The sequence below is a fragment of the Myotis myotis genome, unplaced genomic scaffold, assembly GCF_014108235.1.
Source record: "Myotis myotis isolate mMyoMyo1 unplaced genomic scaffold, mMyoMyo1.p scaffold_m19_p_7, whole genome shotgun sequence".
NCBI classification, from domain to species: Eukaryota; Metazoa; Chordata; class Mammalia; order Chiroptera; family Vespertilionidae; genus Myotis; species Myotis myotis.
This window is the reverse complement of record NW_023416379.1, coordinates 7,105,304-7,128,870: the sequence shown is the minus strand read 5'-3', so window position 1 is coordinate 7,128,870 and position 23,567 is coordinate 7,105,304. Positions and strand designations below refer to the sequence as shown.

Genomic DNA, 23,567 nt, shown 5'->3' with positions numbered 1-23,567 from the left:
ATCTATATATACACAAAAGTATACATGCTTAAATATTTATAGAACATTCTAGAAGAACATTGTACCAGCTGGTTACAGTGGTTATTTTATGGTGGGAACCAGACTTTCCATTGCATGTTCTTTTACAATGCTTAAAATTTTAAATGTATGTCTGCATTACCTTTTCAAAAATAAAGCATAACTACTTGATAAAATAAACTAAATTATGTTAGTCAAAAAATATTTACTGAGCATCTACTTTGTGCCAATCACAATGGTGAGTGCTGGGAATACAGTTTGGGTGACCAAGGTAAACCTCTGTCCTCTAACATGCCCCTGGGGGAGGAAAAACAAAAGTTTCAAATGAAACCAGTCTGCACAGTCTTGACTGTAACAACAATGTTTTCTTTGGATGTGATTTTTTAAAAATATATAAGTGAATATATTTAGTTTTACAGAAAATGGTAACTATAGAAACACATTCTTTGGAACTGACACAATTGTCTTCATCATAATTTGGATGTGCCTTGTTGAGTGAGAAGAAGCAAAAAGAGGTCCGTGGTTCATGCCTCCATATGTATCCATATAATTTAAGAATATTTTTCTCCTTGCAACAAAATATTTGTAATCTCTATGCCTTCATTTTATGGTTTACTTATTGAATAAGCCTCTCCCTTACCACTTATTTCATTATTTTAGGATTCAAATCTAAGTTATGTCCTGAAGATTCAGGACGAACAGCAATCCCAAAGTCTTTTACTGTTATCCATATGCATATGATTTCCATCAGTGTCCTCAGTTCTCATTTCTATGTGGCTTTAGAACTATGCCAACAAAGTGTAAAATTACAGCTGTTTCGCTTATAAAAAATACAATAGTTGGGCTAAAGGATTGGGTAAGCTAAAGAACAATATTTCTCAAGTATGGCTGGTGAACACTAGGCTTGCCCAATGCTCTGTCAGAAAGGGGTTACTTAGCCAGTGAATTGGGAAACGCTGCTTATTGAATTTCTCCACAGTTAAAAACTTCCCCACATTTGGGATGAACAATGCATGTTAGCATGCAATATTGCAATATCACATTACGTTAGCATGTTAGATGAAGAAGTTTGCTTAACTTTTGAAGAACTGTTTCTTTCGTTCCTCTGATGCAGGTTAGCCTGTGACTTCACGTAAGACTTAGCTTCTCTTCAGCCTTAGCGTTCTCATGTCTAAAATCTAAGAGTTGAGACCAGATGAGTTCCATTCTTCTTCATTATTCTAGATTCTTGGTCTCACTTTAGAAAAGTTAAGCAATGGAAGCATTCAATGTTATTGCTTTGAAACACAGTCAAATAAATAATAATCAGCTATTACTGAATTCCAGTGTATGTTCTATGATTAATTAATGTGACATGAAGTGCTACTCAACCTAAAACACTGACTGGTGCCGTATGAATAGGAAGAAAAAATCTTTAATTCTTTTTCAAGGCCTCTGAGCATCAGTCTCATAAGATGACACAAAGAAATAATCCTAGACACCAGACTAGACACACACACACACACACACACACACACATCTAAGTTTAGGTTCTAATTTTTCTGGGAAACGGGAAAAAGGTTAAAAATTACTATTTTAAAAATCAACTAAGAGTAATATTTTTAAGTAATTGTTCACATTAACGGCTCTGACATGACTTCCTATATCAGGCATGCACGTAAGAAAATGGACTATTTTCTCATGGAGCCCCTCCTCATTTGACTGTCAAACATCTGTATCTACATGTGTTAGGAAAGTTCTATAGCCAGTCTTGTGTTAAGAAAGACTGAAGAAGCAAATGACAAAAAAGAACAACTCTCCTGACATCAGGGGAAATTATCATCTGAGCTCAAATCAGGATGTCTCAGTTTTGAATCTTTATTTTCCTCTCATTAAACTCCAAAGGACTTCCTGGCCCCATTCTGGAATTTGTGCTGTAAAAATTCTAATTAGCTACCAGCTAACATGAAGCTTCCACATGCAAGCATACAGCTCAACATACCTCTGTCACAAGGAGCACACTCTTGGTCCTCTGGCAAGATGAAAGTGAAAAGACTAAGTATGTGTGAGTTTAGAACAATTGAAATGCAATACTACCCAGCAAATTACTCCCTCATAAGGATAATCCTCTGTGATAGAGCTCAGCTATACCCAATAACAACAAATGCAAAATCCGGCTGTTGTTGTCTTAAGAATGGGACAAGAGATCCAATTCAAACCACTCCCCCAAATCAAAATGTGATAGGAAACAACCTTGCTTTTAACAGAATACCAACAGGACTTTTAAAATGATAGCCTCTGGCCCGGCCAGCGTGGCTCAATGGTTGAGCATTGACCTATGAACCAGGAGGCCACAGTTCGATTCCCAGTCAGGGCACATGCCTGAGTTGCAGGCTCAATTCCCCATGTGGGGCGTGCAGAAGGCAGCCAATCAATGGTTCTTTCTCATCATGGATGTTTCTATCTCTTTCTCCCTCTCCCAAAACAATAAAAATATAAAGAATAAAATGATAGCCTCTCTTTCAACTAACACTCTGTCCAAGGAAGTTTGGTTGGATGCAACTTGAAAGGCAACCCAAGAATTTTCTCCTCCAGTGCCCCTCATTAAGTATGTTCTGCCATGGAGCCTGGTCTTCCAAAGTTCTGATGATCTCTTGGCTTTTATCACTGTCCCTACTTCCAAGGCTCCCAGGGTCACCAAGGACCTGGTTTAGTCCTGAAGTTTGACACCACATTTTCTACAGTTTCCATATGTAAAGGATGCAGTTCCCACCAAGACAACCCTGCTACAAATTCATTCATTCATATGTAGGTCCAATTCAATTGAAAACTCGAGGACCATGACATGTTCATGCTTCATATCCTCTTGATAACTTTTTCTGAGGCAAATTCACCATCTGGGGAAAGCCCATGAATGACAACTTTCTATCTGACAGTCTAAATGCAGTACATCAAGAAGCTAAAATTGGTCGTTTGTGTGAGTGTGCGTTTAAAACTTTTTGATTAAAAAATCTTGGAAAACTCTGGGGAGACTCTCTCCTCTGGTCAATGGGACTGGAGGCTCAAGCATTTTGTAGAGGTGCTGCTTGAACGTTCATGTCTTCTATGCCAATTAGGAGTGCCCTCCCTACCTGGGTCTTGTACAGACTTTTAAATCCCTGGAGAAACCACCAGGCAGGAAGCCAGTACAAATGCCCTCTGAGCCCAGGAGAAGATGTCACTTAATGAGGGAGGCTCAAGGGAGAAAGTGAGACTGGGTAGGGGCTCTGTTGTAAAACAGGTGTATTATAGGGTCATAAAAAGTCGTCAGGAAAGCTCTGTGTGACCAGAAGGTCCCCCAAACGTCTTACAACATCTCAAGGCTCAGCTGACCTTGAAGAAGGCCTGATGGAAACCCTGGAGGGAACTGTGGTTAGAAAGACTTGAAATAAATTTGATCTAATGGAAAAGCCAGCATGAACTCCTGTCTTGTAGAAGGACAGGCCTCTCTCTTATTCAGAGCCTCCAAAACTAGATCAGCTTCGTTTCCTGATGGTCTTCAGAATGTTACGGAAACTAAGTCATGGGTTGGAGCCTCAAACAACACAATTCATTAAGGTTTTGTCCTCGGTCACAGACCTCCCTCAACCCCAGCATGCTGTATATGCAGCCTTCACAGAAGAGAGTATTAATTAGGAGAGAAGAAGGATGAGATTAAGTAAATTACTACCATCTTCATACACAGAGAACAATATCTCATTATATAGAAGGACCTTTTACAGGAGAAAAGCTGAAAGAATCTTCAGAAAGATATGATGCAGGCTTTGTTGTTGGGCAATTAACATTTAGAGGGTCTAAATTAGGTACTAATCGAATCAAAGCGATGAGACAAGTAGGCCAGATGGTTTGGGAATCCAAATTAGCTCTCTGCTGGAAAGATTTGATTGGCTAAACCACACACGGGTGCTAGTGGTTCGTAACAACTGAAAAGGCCTTTCCCTTCCAAGAATGTATTTCTTTTAACCCAGATTTTACAGTGGCGGGAGTCTAGAAGTCTGATATTAAGTCTAGGCAGAGAACCGAGCATCACCTCTAACAAGCCGTACACATTTGGGCAATCACAAAGTCTCTTTGACCTCACTTCCCTATCCAGAAAGTGGCAGGGTTAGAGTCAGTGGAGTCTAAAGGCCCTCCTCACTAAAATGGGTTCTATGGAGAAAGCTACGGCATCAGGCCTCCATGACAGGTGAGCAGGGGCCTCCCAACACCCAATTGTAAGGCTCAGAACACATGCCTGATGGGATGGAGCAGGCTGTGAGACACTGAGATGATTAGACTGGAATTCACGCTTTACCCAGGTGATAAATCAGTAGAGACAATTTATTCACAAAGGCCGGGAACTAGAATACTCCGAAGGGGGCAAACCTTCTGTAAGAAACAGTAAGCCAGAGTCAAGCCTCAGTCAGCCATTCACTAGCAGCATGGCCTTGCACAAGCCACTTACCCATTCCGAGCCTTAGTTTCCCCGGCCCCACAGACAGCACAGAATCTTTGCATCGATATAGGAAAACATGCACAAACGCCCTTGGTAGGTTGTAGAGCGATCATAGCTCAGAGGTTCCACGTGAACAGGATTTAGAAGGAGGTCTCCTTCTCAAAAGAATAAAACAAAACGAAGAGAAAGTCTAGAAAAAGACTTCTGAGAAAACAGCCTTCTTCTGGCCCATCCCTAAGAGGCAGACACTGAAATGCTAACGTGTGAAACTTCTCTGTGCAGCCTGTTTGAGAAACTATAATCAGAAACGAGGAGCCCTCTTGGGCCCTGTTTTCTGCCTTCTCTCCAAGGCTTGCCTAGGAAGTCCCAAGCACTGTTGAGGATTCCTCCCCGCCCAGGGGCCTCCCTCCATTGGCATGAGGCTCACGTCCACATGGTAAGAAACAGGAGGCCGTGGGGAGTAGACAGTGGTGCTCAAGGCCTGAACTCAGTCCAGGATCAAGAGAGAAATCGCTTGCTAATTTGCTCCCGACACAAAGCACACAGGAGTAAATATTTCATGCAAAGTGGAGATGACTATCACCTGTGTCTAGGACTCTGCTACGACGGGGACACCGCAACTTGAAAGCAGAGTGACCTTGGAGGGACTCACCGAGCCTTGGTGCTCTGCTCACTCACCCTGCTTTGACGAAGGCCCTGGTTGTCTGTCTTCTTGCGCTGGCGTCCGGGCTCAGAATAGCTGGCGTGCCCGTCAAGGCAACTAACTGACTTGTACGTAACTGTGGAATGCTGTGAGTGTTCACAAAATAAAACTAAGCCGTGCTCTAGTGCCTCGCTCAAACCTTGCTGGACCATTCCCTCTCAAGTCCCAGTTGCCTACGCAAAAGCAGCTCTAGTTGATTAATCAAGTTGAAAATCCAGGCGCAGGCTATCTCAGCAGCTTGTGTTCTAGGGGGAATCCAGCTCCAGCTGGAAAGCCTTGGCTACATTTGACCAAGATTTCCAGTTCAGATCCTGCTCTCTGAGGGAATGGCTGTAACCGAGGCTAACCCAGGAGAGGTGTTATTCGTTCACATGATTACAAGGGACCTTTAAGGATGCTCTCGTCTGCTCTCTCGCAACGAAATCCCTGGAAAATATTTGGTATTCAGTAGGCATTTGTTGAATGTTCAAATATTCAAAACTGGGCACTCGTCATATGATTAACACTCACTCCCCCTCCTGACTGAGGGCAATCCTTCGCTTGTTTTGTTAGGATGGTAAGCGAGGCAGGGATGTGTGGTCTAACAAGGAACCAGAAAATAAGGAACTTGAGCATATTTTGCTTCAGGCTTTGAGCAGGTGGTAAAGAACAAGGTTGTTATAACTGCGCTGCACTGTAAGTGAATGCAGAAAATATTCCTGTTGCAACCTTTCATTTACTAAAGTGGAATCTTCAAACATATTCATGAAAGTAATGACACTCCATGTGATCATCAGACCATAAGGACTATTGCAAACCTCCCCCATCCTGTGCTGTGCTCTGAATTCTGCAAACAGAATAATCATAAACTAAAAGCCCAAAAAGTATGGTTTACATGTTCATAGCCATTGGCTTGGTTTTGAAAAGAATTAAAGGTTTCTTCCTTAAAACGTGACTTAGTGGAAGTGCAGTCCAATGGCTTCTGGGTGAGTCGTGACACCTTACACCAAACTGTATTCTACAGGAGTGAACAATGTGAAACAGAGACTTCTGGGAACAAGTCGAGTCAGGCCCGTTTCTTTCCTTCTGAGAGGTCTGTACTTTAGGCCAAAGTTTGATATCAATATGTAAATTTGCCTATAAATGGTTAAATGCTCTCTCCTCTCTGATATTCAAGAGCATTGCACAAGACTCCTAAGAAATTATTTTCTTTCATGACCGTCTGGGAAAAAAGAAATTGTACCCTGTTCAAATTTGAAAGAATCTATCTGGTCACAAATTTCTATTGTGATTTTGAAAGAGATTAAATAAAATTAATAACGAGTTTAAAGAAAATTAAAATGAAGAGCGGGAGCAAAAAGATGTTTTGAGTTTTGAGCAGAGTAAATGAATTGTCTTTGCCACAATGATGTCCTCCTGGTAAAAGGAACGTTGTTCTGCGAGGGATAATTATGGTGATAGGAATTAGGGTAATTTAAACTCCACTAAAAGAGGGTTTTAAGAGACTCTTTTGTTGCAGAGAAACCTAAGAGTGTGCTTGAAATTCTAGCTACTTATGCTGCCATTAAAATAGCTATGCAGGTACCAGGCTAACTTTATGCATCAAAGGAATCAACAACTATATAACTGAAACCACTAAAGTGACCCGTTTCCATTAACTGGGGAGTTTCCATTTGCTGTATGCTTCAATTGGAGTTTTCGGTTTTATGTGTGAACCAAATGCCATCACAGTGCATCATTTTCCAATTCAGAATATTTAAAGTTTTCTTTCAATATGCAATTTAAGGGAGACTATACACCGCCCCCCCCCCCATAGACACTAATGTTCCATATCTAGCAAATGACCACATTGGTATAATAATCTGGAATCCCTAGCTAGACTCATTTTATGAAAGGATGCCCTTTTATAGATTTCACAATAGCCTGATTTTCATTTTGTAAATGTGTTTCATTGTTTAGTGTTATTATTCATCCCCATTCAATGATGAAGTGACTCTACTGTTGGCGGCGCAGTGTCACAGGTTACAGTGAGAGCAATGAGTCATGTTGGATTTGGTCCCTAGAAGTGCTTGCCAGCAATAGAGATGAGTCTGTCACTAGCATTTTAAAATGACTTTTTATTTTTATCTTTCTTGCCTCTGTGTTAGTTTTCTTGGACTGTAGTAACAAAATGCCACCAACTTAGTGTCTTAGTGGCTTAAAACCACAGAAATTTATTCTGTCACAGTTCTGGAGACTAGAGATCTGAAATCAAGGTGTTGGGGGGTGGGGTTCTCCCTCAGGAACCTGTAGGGGAGAATCCTTCCTTGCCTTTTCTTATGCGTCTGGTGCTCATCACCAATTCCTTGGCATTTGTTGGCCTACAGCTGCCTAACTCCAATCTCTGTCTCCATCATCACTTGGTATTCTCCCAACTGTGTTTCTGCCTGCACAGGCCTGACTTCTCATAGGGACATCAGTCACTGGTTTAAAGGCCCACTCCATTGTGACCTCATCTTAATTTAACTGCATCCACAAGTACTCTGTTTTCAAACAAGGTCACATTCGGAAGTACTGGGGGTTAGGACTTCCGCACTTGGGTGTCGGGGAGACAAGTCAACCCACAACACCCCCTACTACCTTTAATCTAATCCTCTTCTGCCAGTAAAGCTCTTATTTGCCAATTGAGTCTCTACCTGGAAAGAAACTGGAGCAGGTGCAAAGACAGAAGGCCCCATTGGTTTGTATTGTTTTGACCTTCTTCAAAGCATTCCCACCTAATCTGAGTTGGTCCGAACAACAAACCATACTGGTTAGGCAGATTTAACCTCCTCTTCTAGAGATGAGAAACCTTAAGTGTGGAGAAGGTAAGTGCCTTGCTTGGTGACACACAGCTGTTATGTGTTCTGGACGGAGCCCTCAGGTCCACACACCTAGATCTGTGCTGCTCCCACGAATCACTAGAGCCTATTGTATAGTGTCAGTGTGGGTCCATTGACACTCAACATAGAACCTGGACGTCTTCAAACTTAATAGGGCATTATTATAAAAGGACACTAGGAGGGATCCTTGTGATGACAGGGCTGTTACGTATCTTGACTGAGCTGTGGACTCTCCAGGGATGATTCAGAGACATGAATGCCACTGCCCCTCCCAACCCCTTTGTTCATGCTGGTTGAGAAGCACTCCCCACATTACGCCACTGAGCCGCCTAAGAACTTGGCCACATTGACAACCACATATGTGCAATCATGTGAGGACACAGAAAGTTCCCTGAGAAGAAGGAAGAATTCCTTCCCACTACCTCCTCAATAAGTCAATAGAAAGGAATGTCACTTACGACTTCCAAGTAGAAAGCGAATCTGCTCATACTCACCCTTTGTCTCCCAATCCTTGGCCTCAAATCCCTAGTTTATATAAGAAAATCTGTTGTGTATGATGGTCGTTAAGGCCCCAGGCTGGGAGACACACAAAGACCTCAGGTTGAATCCCATCTCTGTCTGCCTAGCAGGGTGGTTTCAGACAGAGTACTTGACCTCCCTTAGCTTTAGCTTCATGGAAATAACAACAGTGCTATTTCCCAGGGCTGTTTTGAGACGTGATGGCTTTGAGAACTGTTCAAGTAAAAATAAAAGTGCTGATTACAGTGCCTGGAACATAGCAAGTATTCACAATATCACTGGTTTTTACTCAGTGCTCCACACATGAAATATTCAGAAAATGCTATGGATTATCTATTCAAAGTCCACTGTACTGCTATTTCTATTTTAATTCATATTCCACACTGGGTTATTTGGTTTTTACCACTGAGCATAAGATTGGATCTGTTTAATTAATTCTTTCATTTCTAATCTTAACTAATTTTCACTGAAGATCTGGTCTTTTATTATTATTACTTGAGGCCTGATGCATGAAATTCATGCAAGAGTAGGCCTTCCTTCCCCTGGCTGCTGGCACTGGCTTCCCTCTGGCACCCGAGACCCAGGCAGCCCTGGCTTCGTCCAGAAGGTCGTCTGGAAGGACGTCCGGTCTAATTAGCATATTATGCTTTTATTATTATATATTATTATTGTATTATTATTATTATTCAGATTTTTTTGAAAGAGTTCATCTACTCTAGTAATTTGGGTGAGTTTAAACTAGCTAATGTTCCACTTTTGACTACTTCTATGTTAACATCTGTGTCAGTGTAGGAGTCCTGATTTTTGCTCACATCTTTTTGCCTCTTTGTCTATCAACTATCTCCCACTTGATCATATCTAAGACAAAGATAGGAGATATGTTTCAATACCAACAAGCCAAAATATTTTATATCGGTTAAGTGTCTGATAAGGGACTCTATCATAGTGACAAGCTGCACGGTGAGGCGGGATGGCCAAGGTCCTAACAACAAGAATTCTTTCTCAACTCCAGAAAAATGCTTCTCTCATCTCTCCCCATCTATACCAAGATGATAAAGATAAGTCAAAATTCCCTATAAAATTAATTACTCTTATGCTGGCAAATCTAAATTTAATTTAGATCTCTTAACTATTGAATTGACTATTGAACTTGCTATAAAGTCATTCAATACCGGTTTACAGACAGTTATAAATCGTCCAGAGAAAATAACCCACTTTTGTGTGATTCTAGGAACTAATTAGACCAGTCAGCCCCAGATGGGACCTTGTTTGCATCCCTTTACTTTAGAGCTGTCACATGATTTTGCACCTGTCTTACTTTCAAAGGGTATCCCCCATAAAGAATATAGCATAAGTCATAAGTGTCATCTTTTAGATTGAAATGAACCACAAACTTTAGCACCGTATAACTAAAAAGCTACCTTTGTTATATTTTTGGTAGAAAATTAAAAGATGGTTCCCTGATTTTAATTCAACATTTTTTCATATTATTAAGATAGTCCTGATATGCTCCATTACTTAAAAAATCTGGAAAAAATAGGAAAATACAAAGATCAATATAACTATCAGCTATAAACCCACTGATCATATGTTCACACTTTAACATATTTATCTCAATCTTGCTTCTCTACAATATTTTTACATAGTTGAAAATGTGTTTCTGCTTCTTTTAATTAGTATTAATATTAATAATATTTCCATAAACATAATTTTATTGATACTATTCCTTTATATAAATATACCACCATGGGCTTAGCCATACTGACAATTAGGCTTATAACATTAATTTTTTTTCTTATTTTTTTAAAATTATCTTTATTTATGAAAGTATTACAGATATTCCCTTTTTGTCTCTCCATTGACCCCCTCAACCCCCCTTTCACCCCCACCCCGGCCTTTACCACACTATTGTCTGTGTCCATGGGTTATGTATATATGCATGTAAGTTCTTTGGTCAATCTCTTATAACATTTATTTTTAATAAATGATCCTTTTCAAAAATAATGCTCATTTCAGGAAATTTAGAAAATACCAAAAAGCACAAAGAAGACAAGATAAATTGGAGGTTAAATTCTTAAGTCTGACTGTGGTGATTTAAAAATTGAAGAAAATATATTGATAACGGCCATTTAATGAAGATCCATGAGATGGCAGGCACTATGCAATCAATCATATTTCTAATATTTCCAATCCCTTCTCAACAACACAAAAAGGTCAACTTATTATAATCACTACTTTATAGGTTCAAAGGTCATAGAGCTAGTCAATGGTAAATGCAGATTTTGAGTAGATGTGTTTAACTCAAAGCTTGTTTTCTCTTGACTATATCACACTGCCCTCCTCATCATCACCTCTACTTCACCACCACTTCTTCCACCACCATCACCATTTCTGTCATCACAATTCCAACACCACCTCCACCATTGCCTCTGCCACCATCTCCACCACCTCCACCACCTCCACCACCTCCACTACCTTCACACCACCATCATCTCCACCACAACCACCTCACCACCAGCTCCATCATATCTACCTCCATTTCTATCATCACCACTTCCAACACAATCACCTCTGCCACCATCTCCACCACCTCCACCACCATCACCTTCACTATCACCTCCACCACCAGTTCCAACTCTGCACCACCACCTCCATCATCACCACTTCGACCACAACCTCCACCTCCACTTTCACCACCATATTCTCATCATCTTTTTTCATCTCTTCCCACTTTCATATTCTCCTCCTCTCCTGCTTCACTCTGATCTTCTCCAACCTGCGTTTCCTTAAGTTTTTAGGCCCCAGAGATGAGGCAAAGGCTACCCTACCACACGCATTTCATGCACAATCCCAATCATTCACTCATTCAACAAATACCAACTGAGAGCATACTCTGTGGCAGGCACAGTTCTGAGGGCTGAGAGTACAGTAATCCCAATGTGCAGGATCTTTTCCAACCTCACAAAACTTATTTTTTAGGATTTGCTCTCACACACCACTTGCTATATTAACCTGCTTGCAAACTGTCAGTCTGTGCTTGGGTTGCCAGCTCCCACTGCATAGCCTCCACGATGGATGGAAAGCAGAAGTGAGCTGTTCAAGAAGGATACGCGAGTCAAAAAGAAAGTCTCAGGCAATAGTCATGAAGTAATTTCTTATCGCTCATTGCCACAGCGAGCCACCACAGGAAAGAGCTTCCTCTTTTCATACTCAGATGATGAGTATTTGCTTAATGCAGCTTGCCTGCAATAGTTTGTACATGAACCCTCTCCAGAAAAAACACTGATGTATAAAGGAAGAAAAAAAAGGATCTTAAAAATACGTTAAAGAATGAGTACATCAACAAATGCACAAACTGAAGTCCTTTTCTTCGTCACTTGCATGATGTGAGCAAGAGGGGACCTGTGTTCTTTCCGTTTGTTTTCTATGTAAAATAAATAGCTATAGAGGAATCAGACACTATGCATGATGGTACAATGCCTAGGACAGTATTAGGAGCACTCAGAAACTAACAAAATCCACTACTATAGTAAAGGATGCATGCCTTCATGGGTTATAACTCTGACTCCCACAGTTAAATTTTTGTCACATGTACACAAGCAAAATAAACAAGCACTCCAGGTGCCCTAGGGAAACAAAAACCAACATCACCTAAGTCTTATTTTCATAAAGAGATATTTTGTCAAGCCTGTGACTTTTATCTAAAAGTAAAAATCCCCTCCAGCTGCCTACATACAAAGGGGGATTCTCCCCAAAGAGGACACTTTCTCAAAGGAGGGCGGCCACAGAGTGTCACCCCAAATGAACTCCTCGGGACCCAAACAGATGCTGCATTGTTCTTTCTAAATCAAACCCAGGGTCTGCAGTCCAAGCAGCTGTCAACAAAACATCCATTTAAGAACCAGAGGAAAGCAGAGTGAGCACACAACTCTCTCCTTCAGGCCTCTGAGAGATTGTAAGCGCGCCCTTAGCCCTCGACCCCACAGCGGCAGGTTTATAAAGAGCTGCACAAGCATCACATCCCAGGAGTCACACTGTAGAACTCACTGCTCTGCAGAGTGCGAGGGTACCAACTGTCTTATCATCTGGAAATGCCAAGCAATGACTTCTCATATATCGGCCAAGAAGTGATTATACTTACATGCAATAGAAAGACAGTAAATCCAGGAGCTGGCTCTTTCTCCCTGAAGTCAGAAAACTCATAATCCTCTGAGGCAAAGGTTGAGGGTTCCACTCGAAGCAGCCACACCTCTAGAGGCTCCGAGTACACAGGACTGCCATTAGAAGCTGACCAGAGAGTAAAGCTCTTTCGAAAGAAGGGGAAGTGTCATCTCCACTTCCCCAATTGTATTGTTCTTCCTTCTTATTGTCACTGAACCTGACCTTGATTCCAAGATGCAGGACGTAATCCATGCAAAGCAGGCACATCCTATCTGTCTGACTGCCTTGGTCACTACACATGACCCAGTGTGTGTTCATTACCAGGACACGTGTATGGAGCATTGCTGGTTTTGCTTTCCTGTCTTGCAGGCAAAGGTGTTCACTCCCAGGCACGGAGGGTGAGGTCATTTGCAAAGCTGTTCTCGGTGTGTTTCATTGAAATGCCACCTTTTTATCATCAACCTCTTTTAAGCCTAGAATCTGGAAGGTGGCTGAAGCCATTTCAATAAAAAGAACAACTTTTCACCTAACGAAAAGCATGAGAAAATCTCAAAACAAGCCGAGGTAGACTTTTCTCAAGGAGTTTTGTCACATTCATCATTATCCCATTAGGATCAGAATTCCCAACACTGGCTTTTTCCTCTTGATGCTCAATGAATCCGCTCTTTCCTAAGAGTGACCAGACAGGGCTTCCTTGCCTGTAGCCCCCACCAACCCCACACGGTAGAAAAGCAGATCCCTCCTTTGTAAAGTGAACTGCTTGGACCAGGGCAAATGGAAGGTGTGTTTCCTGGTCTCCAACAACTGGGGGTAAAGAGAAAGGGTCACTCTGGGTAGAGAAGGAAATAGCTCAGTTGACTTTAGATCTTCCTAATTTGAAGATGTGCTGACAACAGCTGACAGAAACCAGTGTTACTTGGTTGGCAGTTTAACTGGCAATAGATGTAAGGGCAGCATTTTTCAAAAGCAACAGGAACATCTTTTGTAGGCCTTGTTTTGTGCCTCTGCTCTTCCAGAAGTTTTTAAATTTACAGATTAAACATAGCCTGCCTCCCAGCATACCCCACACCTCGCCATCCCCATGTCAATGACGAGTGTGCTAAAAACAAGCAATGCTGCTGGGGAGCAGAGAAAGAGACTACATAACGAAGTTCCTGTTTGGTAAAAGCTTTCCTTTGGAGACTAGATAATAGTTTAAAAACGATTTCAGTCTCTGGTCTCATACTTCCTCTCATTTCCTTTAGATTCATTTCATGAGAAGATAAGAATTAAAATAAATCTGTGGACAAGTGAAAGGGTTAAAAGAAGGTGCTAGGCATTTTGATGAGGAATAAGATGAAAGTTCCCTCAGTGGCTTCTTGATTGGATCAACTTCTGTCTCTGGGAAGGGCTGCCTCCTCTTGTCTTCACATTGAGTCGTCCCGAAGTCCTAGATGGTATCAAAGGTATTCTGTGACATTAATCCATTAATCGCAGGGCCTTGTTTCTCATCAGGCTTTTAGATGCCATCTTCAAAGACATTCCCAGAGGGCATGTTATTTACAATGATGGGGCCAGGATTGGAGTCACTTAAATTCTCAAAGCATCATCACCTGATTTATAGAAGCGGAATAATCTTCATGGTGTCTGAACTTGCAGTTCAAGATAAACTGATCACATATTGTTTTTTTTATACTTTTCCTATCATCTCAATGATAGGAAAAGTATAAAAAATATATAAACCCACAATAACAGGAGTAAAGTTGGAGAGAGAAAATTAGAGCTTGAGAGATATTGACAGGTTTCTGGAAGATGGATGACGGAGAGGAGTAAGAGATGAAGGACAGCAGAGAGCCACGGCCTTCCGTCAGGGAGAAGGACACCTTGGTGGAGAACCTGGTCCAGCCTCTTCACAGCCATTTCGCCCCCACGCAACCTTATGGGGAATTCTCTAAATAAATGGAAACTGTCCAGAAAGTTCCATTGGAGAGCACTAGAAAATTTGGGAGTAGGAGAGGTTGAAGGTGAGGAGTCTGGAGATACTGTATGGCCAAGCAGCCAAGAGTAAGCGTATCGTTTCCAAGGTTACCCAAGTAACTGACCACACTAAACTGAAGATTTAATGATAATGGGAGGAGGATGGAGATGAGGGAGTTCTCAGGGGAGCCACAGCCTCATCTCTTGTTCCTGGCGTCAACAGATAATGTCTGAAATTGACAAAGAAAGAAGAGCGTGAACACGGTGCATGGAAATGACAAGGATTCAAAACAGAAGAACTAAGTGGGAAGCTGTGAGCAGGTTGGGGTGCAGAGGGTAGCCCAGGAGAGCTGCTTTCCCTTAGCTCCCCTGCCTGGATCACCCAGCCCCCAGCTGTCCATCCTTCAAGGGTTAGCCCACCAGTCACTTCCTTAGCAGAGGCTAAGCTACTCCCCCCTGTGCTCACACAGTCTTCTGTACATACCTCTATACAAACATGATCAACTTCTGTTGTAATTATAAGCATAGGCCTCTTGTGCCTTCTCAAGTCCTGACCTTAGAAGGATCCCTGCTTGGTTTAAGACTCTGATATTACGTTTTTGAAATGTTTACTCTGTGGAGGAGTGCCCCATTTGCATTTTGAACTAGGCCCTGCATCTTAGGCAGCTGCCCTGTTTGTACATTTGGCTCCTAACTGGACTCTCTGCTCTTGGAAAGCAGGGACTGGTCATTTTCTAAATTTGTCCCCTGATGAACTAGTGCAAGGCCCTCAGGAAACGACCCTGTGCCTAACTGGTACTTACATATACGTTACTTGTGAGGGCTACAATTTTATGCTCTAAGATCCAGGAACATAATTCATCTCCAGGAAAGCTATGATCTGGGGCATGCCAGGAGCCCCTCAACACCATCCCTAAGACATCTCTGATTCTTTCTCCGACACCTGTCATGCCATCATTACAGTTTTATTCCTGTTTTTAAGGTGTTTTATTCTCTTGTATTGTCATTTCTTCTAAGAGAGAGACTTTAAGTTTCACTAGTGAACCTTAGCTCAGGCGAATTTGTCAGATCCCTTAAACTCAGATAGAACCAACCCGCTCAGAAGCAAGAGATTCATTTTACGTTCATACTCTGAACATGTAACACACAGCTGTGCTACGGATTTGGGACTATGTCGGCAAAACATGGATACAAATAACTCAAGTCGTTTCCTGAGCCCCAGCCAGTGCAAATCAGTAAAGGGAACATTTTAATGTTATACATGAAAATATATCAATACTCAAGATTTTTTTCTTGAAAAATATATATTGTCTCCAACACATGTAACATCCCTCATCTCTAATTTATGCCTGAAACTTTTTTCACCTGGTCCACTAATCCATATAAAACCCCTACCTGCTTCTCTACATGTATTTATGGAATGTATTTCCTGAGTGGTGATGGGCAGGACACTGGGCCACAACCTGAGGGCTGTGTAGTTGGGATGGGAGGAGAGCTCCGAGACTCAAGGGACAAGGAGAACAGGAGGCAGCACAGGGTAGATGACGTGGGACTGACGCCAAACAGGGCTGTGAGAGGTCAGAGGTGGAAGGGATGAAGCTGGCTGGACCAGCTTCACAGAGGAGATAGCATATGCTCCAGCCCTGACAAGAGAGATGAGGCAGGGGATGACAGTCCACACAATGAGAGATGGTTCACGAGGTCAGCCAGTTGGTGATCAGCTCAGTGGTTCTCCCTGAGCTTGTACCGCCCTCTAAGGGACATTTTGAAGATCCTGACTCTGACTTTCTACATTCCTGTTGCACCCTTGTGATTTCATTGGGCCCACCAGCATAATCCAAAATAATCTCCCCATTTCAAAACCCTGAACTTAATCACATCTGCCAAGCCCCTCTGCCATGTAAAATAACATAGTCACAGGTTCGAGGGATTCGACCATGGACTTCTTTGGGGGGCCATTACTCAGCCTACCGACAATCTACTGGGGGAGACTTAGTGTGTGTAATATACACTTGCTTGTATATCCCATGAGTAGCTGGACCTCATCCAGAATGTGAGCTATGATAAGCTATGATATGTCCTCCACATCCTTATCCTTAGTTCAGTTAAGGACACCAGCTGAGTGAGCCAAAGTAGGGGGAGGGAGGACATTAGATTTTCCAGAACCTTCTCTACCCTCACAAGTAAGTCACTGAATTTTATCGCTTTAACCCTACATCTAATATTCCTCAGACCCACGTCCTCCTTCCAACCCTGCCAGCTCCCTCCATCTTCAGAACTCATCCTCAGCAGAGTGGCGATACCTCTCTGACCAATCTCCTGACCTCGGAGTGGATCCTCTGAGATTCTAAGCGACCTGCACAGGGAGCCTCTAGTTTGCTGAAATATTTTTTGAAAAGAACCAGTAATGATAGATATTGAATTTGGAGGAGAGAAAAAAATGTTTAGACAACACATTCTAAAATCTGGGATCTGCTACCTCAGTCCTTGTTTGCCAGGCGTTATGCTGACTGGATTTCACCTGCTTCCACCACATGTGTCAGTTTTGTAAGAAAGCCCATTTCTCTGGTCAGTTAGTTCACATGTAATCCACACGAGTCATGTTCATGATATTACATTGCCACAATTCAGAAGGCAAATCACAGGAGTTTGTCACTGACTTCTCAGTCTCAACTGAACTGATCTCTGCCCCCAAGTGGCGAATGCTGTCATTGGAGCAGCAAGCACATGACACCGCAGCCTCTTCCTTCATTCCTGCTGTTAGATCAGTGGTTCTCAACCTTCCTAAGGCACGACCCTTTAATACAGTTCCTCATGTTGTGGTGACCCCCAATTTCATTGTTACAAATGGAACATAATGAAAGCATAGTGATTAATCACAAAAACGATATGTAATTATATATGTGTTTTCCGATGGTCTTAGGCGACCCCTGTGAAAGGGTCATTCGACCCCCAAAGGGGTCGCGACCCACAGGTTGAGAACCACTGTGTTAGGGCCTCGGATGCAGAGGGAAGGCCATGAAATGGGTCTCAAACCTTCCTTGGCCCAGGGAGGAGCTAAGGTGGAGAGCAGCACTTTGCAGGATTTTTAATAAAGCAGGGGAAAAATAGTTGTGAGCTTCACTATAGAAATTGCTATTTTTTCCCCCTTCTACTTCCCATATTCAACTTTGCAAAACATAATGAGACCTTGTTTACTTGACATTAAAGGGAATATGACAATCTGGAAGGTGATTCTCAAGGTAACTCAAGCCTATGTCCTTAAGGATTAAAACTTATTTTTACAATGTAACCATATGTGATGGGCATGGACAGATGCAGTAGACGTTAGAACGAAAGGATGTGCATGTTTGTCTTGGTGCCGAGAGACTGGCTCATGCTGGATCCCCGTGTAAATCCACCACGTCCAGGGCCAGGCCCAGCCTTGCAGGCACAGAAGCTCCACTCTGCCCCTGCCTCGGAGTTCTTTTTCCCACAGAGATGCTGACTTACCCTAAGAAAGCCCTGGTGCTACGTATATATCAGTTTTACTATTGTTTTTCTTTCCCTCTACATTTATCTGACAGAGCATTCGATGTTTTGACAAAAGTTTTCTAAGTTCACAGGATGGTAACTTTCCCCACTGATTAAGGTCACTTTACAAAGTGCCGGCTTACATGGCCACATACATGAACAAAGAGAGGACTGTCTACTCTATTTTCAATGGGAACATGAATTCCAGGTGTCGACGTGAGACACATCCAAACCTGCAAAGAATTTTTATAAGATTTTATTTGAGCCGAAACTGATGACAGTCACTGGGAAGCAAGATCTCAAATGCTCTCCGACTCATCTTTGTGCAGTTTCTTTTCTGCATTTGAAATTAAAGAGGGAATGTGCAAGGCGGGGATGGATTACAGGATAGTTAACAAGATCCTGTGCTCTGATGAGGGTGGTTACACTTAGTTCAAAGGTGTGTTATCCTAGAGGCACCGAAGCAATGGAGAGGGCTTGCCGAAGGCAAAGATAAACCTTTTACTAAAAAGGTTATATGCCTGGGGCGTGACTACCCACCGCAATGTGCCCAGTTAGGAATTTATGATCAGATCCCCCTGTGAGGTAGAGCCCTTTTTCACCTACACTGGGTTTGGGCCACTTTTTGCTCAAAGCCCTGATATGTGTGCTCTTAATGAAAATTCCCAAGGTGACACCACCTCACCTCCTGCCCGCCTTCCATTGCCATGTGTCCCTTGAAAAGAATAAAAATGAATGGTTCTAGCATCGTCACCCTTTGGCATGCGCAGCACATACATTCATACTGCTAAATGCAGATGAATGCCTCTTTATCAGGGATCATATAAGGGAAACTTTCAGTAACCACCCCATTGGGATTACCTGCAATTCAAAAATGATTTCTGGCCCTAGCTCGTTTGGCTCTGTGGATAGAGCATCGGCCCAGGGACTGAAGGGTCCTGGATTTGATTCTGGTCAAGGACCCGTACCTTGGTTGCAGGCTCAATCCCCGGCCCTGGTTGGGGTGTGTGTGGGAGGCAGCTAATCAATGTGTCTCTCTCACATCGATGTTTCTCTCTGTCTATCCCCCTCCACTCTCTCTAAAAAAAATTAAAAATTTTTTAAAATTTAAAAACCAATGGGAAAATATCCTCAGGTGAGGATTAACAAAAAAACAAACAATTTCTAAAACTCTGGGTGTTCCCTACAGCAAGTACCTTTCCCCACAACAAGCTGAATATGCTGGGAATGTAGCTGCTCTTTTCATGCCAGTTTTCAGCCTCAGAATAAATAATATGCAGAATGTCTTCCCTCAGTCTAGTATCACATATTACGTTTTGAACATGTGCCACTTCTATGCCGAATAACTAGCTACACACTCAAAAGCCTTGCTCTCTCACAGCCCGGCCTACTCGGTCACTTCCCCTCTCGGAATGCTTCCCCACCCCCACGATCGGATTCCTAACTCAGAGACCTGTCTATCTCTATACCCTTAGTCTCTGCCTGCCACAGTGCCTATCAAATAGAACGTGCTCAGTAGGCCCTGTTTTGAATAACTGAATAAATGAGTGAATCCTCGGTCTCACCTCCAGCAACTCCTCCCCGAGCTGGACCATGGACCAGACAGTCTCTCCTTGGCAGCTTGTACCTCTGTATCTTTATTCTGATCAACACTTGGTTACCTTACAAAAGTAGGTTGAAATCATTACTCTTTTTTTGAAAAAAAAAAAAAAAACCTCTACTGGATCCTTAATAAAGTTTTAATTCCTCAGTTAGCTTTCTTTGTTTATCATTCCTCATTCCACGGGGATTTATCACCGTTGGGCATGCTCTGAACAAGTTGATGGCCCTATTCTCAGCCTCATGGACCAGCTGACAGACACACACACAGCTCATTAGTACACCATTCAGGGAGTGTGGTGACAGAGGTATGCATGGTGTATTTTGATAGCAGAGGGGCGAGGCACCTAATCCATCTGGAGAATGAATGGGAAGAAAAGTTCTCCCTGAAAAGGCAATTGCTTGTACTGTCTCAAGGATGAGTAAGAATCCACCCAGCAAGGAAAACAGATTGCGTTGTCTTATCTATTATTCCATTGTGCTTTAGATAAAACTGCTAAAAATAGATGCGAACTACATGTAAGTAATGATATCAACACAACCCACCCTGCAACTTAAGAACTGGAATACTGCAATATCCTTGAAGCTGCCTGGGAGTTCCTTCCTGGTCCCATCTCCTCCCTTTCCCCCAAGCCTCTTCCGAATAGGGTGTGTGTTTGCATTCGCTGAGAGTTAGGTGACTACTTAGGCCACTTTCACCTCCTTTGAGTCTAATGAGTGAGACTTTGTCTTGTATGGGCAAGACTTAGGCTCCACATCCCAGGGCTGATGGAAAATTTTGCCCTCAGAAACACTTTCCTACCTTTTTTTTTTTTTTTTAAATCCTCACCCAGGATATGTTTTTATGGATTTTAGAGAAAGAGGAGAGAGAGAGACAGAAACATTGATCAATTGCCTCCCGGATCAACCCTGCAACCTAAGTATGTGCCCTGACTTGAGAATCTACCCCACAATGTTTGGTGTGTGGGACGATGCTCCAATGAATTGAACCACCCAGCCAGGGGCCTGTCCATTTTTGACTCACTGGCGGAAGTTCCATACATTCTAAGATATCCAGCAATGCCTTATAAAGCATCTTCACTGTGATTAATGTGGGATTCCATTGTAGTGTAGCAGGAGGGCTCTTCATTGTACCTAGTAGTTCAGACTGCTGGGAGCAGAAGTCTGTGGTTTCCTAATTCTTGCCTCTGGTCTTGCAATAGCATCTCCCTTCCTTGCTATATTCTAAGGGAGGATTACAACAGATCCTATTTCAAGTGCTTCTACCCTATGACAGTTTCCAATAGTTGTAGTGGTTCCCTGAAATTCTGTTTTGAAGGAGTTGAGACTTTTTTTCTGAATTCTTCAGGAATGCACGCTCAATTTCTACCATGAGTGGGCATGTGATGAGTGACAGCCCACCAAGAATTTAGCCTTGACAGCCTGAAACCCAACCTCTGCATTTTTTCAGATGAATGTATATTCCTTGGTATGTTCCTCTTCAAGGATTCGTTGCATCTACGTTCAGAGCCCTAGCCATTAATAAAGTTGTAGGAATTTTAAAAACAAACATTTTCTTTTCCTACCCCATTTCTTATCTCATCCTTTATTCATTCGCACTCTACTGTAACTCATGAGCTGCTTACAAATCAGCCTTCCCAAACTCGGGCTCCTTGAATTGCCTTGATTTCCTAAATCCTAGTGAAAATTATGAGGTAAAGAAACACTTTACTCTTTGAACTTGAGTCCCATCTCATATCCTATTCTGATCATTCTTAATGACTAATTCTTACTCCTAGTTAATAACCATCTCTTGGTATATTAGTAGCAGTCATGTAACAAATCCTCTAAAATTTAATAAATAAACATTTATTTCCTTACCTTGTTTCTATTAGTAAGAAATTTGGGGAGAGATCCAAGATGGCGGTGGAATAGGAGGAAGTTACACTCACCTCCTCCCAGAACCACACTGGAATTAAAACTAAAATATAGAACAATCGACCTGAATAATTACCTGAAAACTAGCTGAACAGAAGTCTTAGAACAAAGGATTTACAGAAGCAGCCACATCAAGACTGCCAAGAAGGGCAGAGACACGAAAAGGACTGCTGGCTCCATACCCCCATGCGGCAGCTGAGAATCTAAAGGGATATCTCAGCTGCAAAGGTTCCCCCTGAGTAGTGGGGAGGTCTCAACCCCATGCCAGGCTCCCCAGCCCAGAGCACCAGGTCAGGGAAGAGGCGCCCACATAATATCTGGTTGTGAAAAACGGCAGGGACTCTGTCCGCCTGCCCTGGAGAGACAGACATCTGCTAGAAACCCAGGCACCATCTTAAAGGGTCAACACATAAAACCTTGTTCACAGCCACTCACCCTGGGCTTCGGTTGAGAGAGCGCGGAGCAGTCTAGAGTTCTGTGTGGAGAGACTGGGGTTGGTGACTCCGGGGAGAGAACTGAAGGGACAGCCATCAGCGTTCCTGTGCTGAGTCCCTCTCCCACACCGCCGATGCCATCTTTCTTGGGTTGATCGCTCCTCTCCATGTGGCATCAGCCTGGGGGAATGCAATAGCCCCACCCTCCCGACTCCCTATCGGCCTGCCCTGCAGCACTCAAGCCCGGAGGAGCAGTCAGCTGCCTGGGCCTGGGGTACGGGGGTATGGGCAGACTCAGGGAATGTCAGAGGCTGAGTGGTGTGGCTCTGGGAAGGCCATTCCCCCCACCCTCCCTGCGCCTGATTGGTGCCTCCTCATCATGGGAGATCCACTAGCCCCACCCTCCTGACTCCTAGCAGCTTGCAGTCTCCAGGCGATCTGGGCAGAATCCAGGACAAACTGTGTTGTGTGGTTGTATGACAGGGGCCATTTTTCATTTGCTCACCAGACCAATAGAGTTACCCCTTTGCACGGCCAAATCTTGGTCAGTTTGGGCCTGATACACTCTGCTGCCCTCCCCCCATGACACCCTGACACCTCATCAGCCCACCACAAAGGTCTGAGGGCACTCCGTGGGTGGCAGCTAGCCTTGGTGTACCCTGGGGCTTTGGTTAAGTGACCTCAGGCCCAGCACTGGCACCGAGTTTAAATCTGTATCCTTCTGGGAACACCACTTGCCCCTACCTGGCGACTCACAGAGAACCTACCTCACATACTCACATACCTCTAGAGCTCTTTACGTGCCTGAGCCTCATAGGCAGCCAGCACACGGAGGCATGTGGGAGTAGACCTCAGGGTGCCTTGGGCCTTTCTCTGACCTTCCCCTGGGCTCGGTGCTGGGGGAAGCCAGCCTTGGTACACAGCTTGGCCCTTCCCACACACACACACCCAGGCTAGCAGAGGCAGCCACAAACTGGGCATCACTTTGTAGCTCCAAATAGATTTCCCAGGGCTCACAAGTAGCATCTGAAATTGACCTGCACCAGACTCCCTCTGAAGAGGCCCCAGAACCAACACACCCAGTTAATACGCTCACAAGATCAGGGCAGGATCCAGTCAGCATCACAAGCAGCACATCCAAAGGGAGCTCTCAGCAGGCACCGGACCCTGCTGAGGCAAATTCCACTTCATGTGCTCAGCACCTGCATAGCAGCTTGTGGTCAGGGTTGATCCTCACAGTTAACCAGCCTGAGGGTTGAATTCATGCACTGAAGGGCCCACAGCAATCAAGACCCAATAACAATAAGAGGGCTCATATAACTCACATAAGGGACATTTCCTGGAGCACCCAGCTCAGGTAATCAAGGAGACTGTGCCACTGGGTCCTACAGAAAATTTGCTACTAAAGGCCATCCTACTAAGATTGGGAGACATAGCAGATCTACCAAATACAC

General features: G+C 43.2%; 1 protein-coding gene across 1 annotated transcript in view; it reads right to left on the bottom strand.

Annotated features, from left to right (window-relative positions):
• Nucleotides 1-12,849, bottom strand: part of IPCEF1 (interaction protein for cytohesin exchange factors 1) — a 144,221-nt gene extending 131,372 nt beyond the window's left edge. The window contains exon 1 of the mRNA XM_036316679.1: nt 12,675-12,849. The gene's annotated coding sequence lies outside the window, so the exon portion shown is untranslated. The remainder of the gene's footprint in view (nt 1-12,674) is intronic.
• Between the last annotated feature and the right edge of the window lie 10,718 nt (nt 12,850-23,567).